Below are 6202 nucleotides of genomic sequence, written 5' to 3'. Positions count from 1 at the left end.
AAAAAAGGAAAAACCATTTTTTCAACTTGTATTTTCAACTTATCTCCCTAATATTTTACTCTAATTTCAAGCGATAACACTTGTTGGATGCGGAATTTAATTTTGCATCTAAGGAGTAGCTATGTTGCATACTTTTGATGGACCCTACTACATGAAAAATGTGAAATGCATTAAAAACGATGACTCCAATCACATTTTTCACGTATTTCACTTTTTGAGTGTAGCGGAGTCCATCAAAAGTATGCAACATGGCTACTCTTGGATGCGAAATTAAATTTTGCGTCGAACTAGTGCTCCCGCTGGTCTTTGGAATAAAAGGGTAGAGAGATGAATTGAAAATACAAGTTGAAAAAGTACTTCTTTTATCTTTTTTATTTTTTAATATTTTTACCTATTTACTCCAAAAATGGTGAATGATCCCTTGCATGATCATATTGAATCGTATTTGTTCTTATAAAGCTTAATTTTTTGTACATTTTTATTTTAAGGCCCACTTTTAACCTCAAAATTTATCTAATATAGCTTCCTCATGATACAAAAAAAAAAAAATCTAAGATAAAGTATACATATCTACACTCTCTTGGAAGTTTCACACTCTTATATTCAATTTATCCACAATAAACCTATGGAAACCATGTCCAAATCTATGAAATCTTTGTCCAAAAACCTATCTAAAATAAACATTAAAACATATTATATTATAAAAAAATCAATTAAATACACATAAATACAATATAAAATATAATTAAACAAAAATGATAATAAATTTAATATTAATTATATAATAATCATTAACAAATATTTAAAAATTTAAAAATAGCGTTATCTATATTAACTAATATCATTCGCACATTGTTTTATATAATGAAATTACATTATAAAAGTGAACAAAATTATTTGACTCTTTTGTTTATTATATTTGACTCTTTTGTTTATTACATTGTAAAAGACAAGTTAATGTTAAATTAAATAAACAAATTTTTGTTTATTATATTCTAGCACGTATGTCAATGTTAAATTATATAAACAAACTTATTTAATATTTTTTTATTATATTTTAAGATACATGTCAAAATTGAATCACATGATACCAAAGTTTATGTACATACAACACAACGAAATTGCATATAAAATATATCCTTTAATTTAATGTAAAATTAAAATGAATCCAATTTACTTGACATTTAATAGTCCTTTCTTACATTATATTACAGGAGATTCAACGCATCTCAATCCCAGATTTCAAATATATGCTGCATATTAAAATTATATTATTTATTTAGTAAAAATAAAAGATGAACAACATTTTTTTATTATATTTTAATATATAGACAACGAATTGTCATCTCCGCAATTCCACCGTGTCTTTTTAATCCTCCATCTACATGTCCTAATAAGAATGCCATCTCTTACCTTGTTAACTTTTCGATTTCCCTGTCAAGTTTTAGATTTAAATTCCACGGTGATTTGCTAGTGTCTCAAGTTTTACATCTCAATCCGAGGTAATTTGCTCGTTTGCAGCATAATTAATAGATATAATTGCGATAGTTGGGACTCTAAATTTCTGGCTGCCTTATAGTCTTTACCGCAGAGAAGTCGACAACTCCGAGGGGTGGGTTCTAATGCATGTATCATCTTCAGTTATTTTGTGTAGGAGACCAATAAATATTCAACGATCCAATCCTTATCATACGGTCTAACATCATCTACCATTAATACAGCAATCTGATGAATGGCGCGGATAGGTTGTACGACCTACCAAAATATATTTTAAATTTTTATGGGTTCTTTGACCAGACTGTGTGATGGGCACCTTTAACAACTTCAAAATCCAGAGCCATCCAGCTCCGGTATTAACGACAATAAATAATTCAGTCAACAGAAGCCCTCGTGGGCGGATGCATACAGCCCTGGCTGGTCGGTAGGCTGCTCAATTACTTTTCCAAAAGTCAGAACCCTAATCATATGTGGCTGAGTGCCTGATGGACCAGATATAAGAAAGACAGCCAATCGGGATTGTGATACGTGAATACGTTGAAACCGGACATAATTGGTTAATCAGAACGTGTTCCAACTTATTAGTCGAAGAATTGAGAAAGTAAACGAAGAAAGCGGTGATCCACTCACCGTTCTAAGACGGTGAGAGCGTTGACATTGGAACTGAACCTATGGCGTAAGAGAAAAAGTATACTAAAGCTCTTTATCAGAAATTCTAACCTTAGAGATGTGTCTGTATTTAATATCGAGCCTATTACCCTTATAGAATAGATCTGAGGAACTGGTTGTTGTTGCTTGTTCATCCCGACTTTATCTGTAATACCTTCAATAAATCGAGTGGTGTATTCGTTAGATTTTCATATGGGTTCAGCACAAGATTATGTGGAAGTTGAGGTGCCTTCATACTTCAGGTGCCCCATATCCATGGAGCTGATGAGAGATCCAGTCACTGTTTCCACAGGGGTAACGTATGATCGACAAAGCATAGAAAACTGGATATTTTCATGCAAGAAGAAAACATGTCCTGCTACCATGCAGCAGCTGGAAAATTTTGATTTAACTCCCAACCACATGCTGCGGCGCCTCATTAAGGGATGGTGCGTTGCCAACAGCTCCAAGGGCGTAGAACAAATCCCCACTCCCAGAGCGCCCATCGATTCCGATCAAGTTTCCGAATTGCTTGAAGCTGCTTTGAGATCTCCTTGCCTGGAAGGTATCAATGCATTGAAGAAATTGCGGTCCCTTGCGCGGGAGAGTGAAGCAAACCGTCAGTGCATCGCTGCGCTTGGTTCGAGTCATGCTCTGGCCTCTCTGATCAATTCTTATTGCTGTGAAGAGAACGAGAATGAAAATTTCGGGGTTTGCGAAGAAGCGTTGGGTATATTGCATCTGATTCCTATAACCCGCGAAACTGCAAAATCACTGACAGAGACAGCGTTCATTAGGTCAATGGCCTTGATCTTACAGAAGGGCACCACTGAAGCTCGTCTTCACGGCGCAGTTTTAATGCAGAAGGTTTCTGCTTGGATATCTGATTGGGAATTTGTTGCCAGGGAAAGGATTGATATTTTCCAAGGGCTCTTAGAACTCATAACGGGTGAAGTTTGCCATCAGGCAACCGTGGCGGCCTTGGTTGTCCTCATAGCAATATGTAAGAAATCCCGAAAGAACAGATTGATGGCAATCGAGGCAGGCGCTGTATTTTCTCTGATCGAATTACTTCCAGATGCCGAGAAGCGCAAGTGTGAAAGGATGTTAGATCTGTTGGACATGCTAGTGGACTACGCAGAAGGAAGGGCTGCCATGGCCGATCACGCTATGGGTATTGCTGTAGTCTCGAAGAAGATTATTAGGGTTTCAGAAACTGCCACTAAGAAAGCAGTGCGAATACTTTGGTCACTATGCACATATTCTTCAAATGCGTTCATTCTTCGGGAGATGCTTCAGTGCGGGGCTGTATCTAAACTGTGTACGCTTCAACAACTCAATTCCTCGAACAAAACAAAGCAGAAAGCGAAGGAGGTATTGAAAGTGCATGCAAATACTTTCAGAGCCTCCGCTTGTCTTCCCCACCTGACGATAAGTGATTATCCAGATTATCTTTAAAATTATACGTAGAGAAAAGTTGAAAAATTATCAGATTTTCTTAATTTTTAGTGAGAATGGCAGAATTGTGTAAATGCTTAGTAGATCCAGACATATTTGACATATATGTTTATCTTTATTGTTGTGATCGTAATTTTCGCTAAATATTCTAGCAGTTTGTCTTAGCATGTGCATAACAGATATGATGAAAAAAGTTAAGATGTCCAAGTTTCGTTTTTGGTGTGTTATCGCACGTAGAAGTGTCAGTGTTTCTCCAACAAATCTTACGCACAAATCTCCAATCCTTTCTAATCCGAAACCAATTTACTTTATGTTCTGTCATAACAATCGCTGCATTCGTATAGGGTCAGTTTCCTGCAGGCTGTAGTTTTGAGTAGATTTCATGGGAGTTTTCCAAATGATTTCATTTTGCACAGAATGGACTATCCGTGCACATGCACATTGATCCCCTTTGTTGATCAAATATAATAAAACTGAGGAAAAACCTATATGTAGAGTCTTAATTATTTGAGTTAAAAAACTAGGAAACTGGAACACACTAAGTTGCTATTGGGAAAAAGGATGACCCTCTGCACATGCAACAGCTATTCATTGTTGATGTTCTTTCGCTTGAAGACTTTGGAAAAGCAGAGGCAAGGGACCAATTAGAAGTAATTCGATTCGTTTCAAAATAAAATTCTAAAAATAACCCTTAACAATTTTTTTGGGATGCGTATTATAAAATGTTAAAGAAAGGTTAGATTTTTCATAACTATTAATGTTCTTAATTACTTCTTACTTACTTCGATGTTTGAATGTTTAGTTTCTTGGTTAATTATTTCTCTCATAATAGTTTCTCTTAGTATTTAGTTAAAATCAATTTTATTTCATTTTGGTTTTATTTATTTCATGATAAAATAGGGTGTAATTTTCTAGAATAGAAAAATCATCATTTATCTCATACATATATAAATATCCTAATATTAGAATAGAAAAATCATCACCTATCTCATACATATATAAATATCCTAATTTTAGAATAGAAAAATCATCACCTATCTCATACATATATAAATATCCTAATACTAGAATAGAAAAATCATCACCCATCTCATACATATATAAATATCCTCTTACTCGAATAGAAAAATCATCACCCAACTCATACATATTACTAATTACTTATATAGACGATTTTTTCTGTCACTTAATGAAAGCTTTTTAAATGAAAAGAGTAATAGAAAAATGATTACCCAGCTCATACATATTACTAATTACTTATATAGACGATTTTTCCTATCACTTAATGAAAGCTTCTCAAAGGAAATTTGACACATTATCTTTTTGAATCCCAACTTGACTTTGTGTTATGAGTATTGTTCAAGTTTAGACATATTATTCCTATGAATGGCCACTTGAATTTATTCATGTGTTATGAACATTGTTGACTCTCTTAAGAAATGGCATTTTATTTAGTTTAAATAATGCTTTCTAATTCTACCATGACCTTTTTTAATCCTACCATCAATATAATGCATTTATGTTTGCCTCCACTCTTAGGCTCCTTTATAGATAAAAACTATTACTTATATTTTTTATTTACATACGACAACATTGGGAATTTATTAGTAAAATTAATCACAATTTAGTTGTTCAATGTTAATGCCAATTTGAAAAGAATATACTAGACATTGAGTGAACCTAATGTAATCAAATCATCCAAGAATCACATATTCCATCATTCTCATAATAGTGCTAGCATATTCATTCAAAAAAACATTATTGAGTTCATATTGGTATGTGTTTTTCTTGTTAAAATTGAGAAAATGGTTACTTCATTTGTACCTAATACCATTATTGTTTGACTTCTTAATATGCAAATCATCACATTCCCGCTGATAAAATAGTTAATAGGAACAAAACACATAAATAATTGAATGTATACCTTTCAACAATTTACCAATTTTATAGGGTTGTTTAAGCTCACCATAAAGTCAATGGATCATAGTTTTTCTTTATATGCCATATTAAACATTAAAATGCATCATAGTTTTTTTCATGTCATATTAAACATTTTTAATGATGGTGTTTGACATTAAAGATCTTATTAATTTTGGTGAAATTAAGTTAATGTATAGTTTTTGTTTGTTTGACATAAAATATTTAATTATTATGTTTTAGATTAAAAATTTATTAACTTTGAAGAATGTTTTTTAATTTGCATGTTCTAGATTATGTGTGTATGAACTTATAAGTGAACATTAACCCACATAAATTTGGAATGGCAACAATAAGATATGTGTTATTATTTGTTTATTTTATAGCATTATCAAATCTTCACTCGTGTATCCTATCAAATAATCATTCTTATTAGCTAGATTCTATGCACAGTTATTTGTCACATTATTTTGTTGCTTATTCTCATTAGCTAGATTCTATGCATAATTACTTGTCACATTCTTCTGTTGCTTTTGTTTATAGCAAGATTGACATGTTTTTTTTTATATAGAAACATTGACATTATTTTCATGATACATCAAAAATAGTTTTCAAATTTCTCATAACTCCTTTTCTAGCTGCCTCATACCAAGCACAAAATCAAGGGTATTTACCATTGGTA

The 6202-nt window shown here is 32.6% G+C and overlaps 1 pseudogene; it reads left to right on the top strand.

The window, feature by feature from the left end:
• Window positions 1-2159: 2159 nt before the first annotated feature.
• LOC149155263 (E3 ubiquitin-protein ligase PUB22 pseudogene) lies at window positions 2160-3767 on the top strand (annotated as a pseudogene).
• Window positions 3768-6202: the final 2435 nt, after the last annotated feature.

This window comes from Pinus tabuliformis, chromosome 9 (genome assembly GCF_031772625.1).
Source record: "Pinus tabuliformis cultivar Carrire ecotype Pingquan chromosome 9, CPIR1, whole genome shotgun sequence".
In the NCBI taxonomy this organism is placed as follows: domain Eukaryota; kingdom Viridiplantae; phylum Streptophyta; class Pinopsida; order Pinales; family Pinaceae; genus Pinus; species Pinus tabuliformis.
This window is presented reverse-complemented; position numbering and strand designations above follow the sequence as displayed.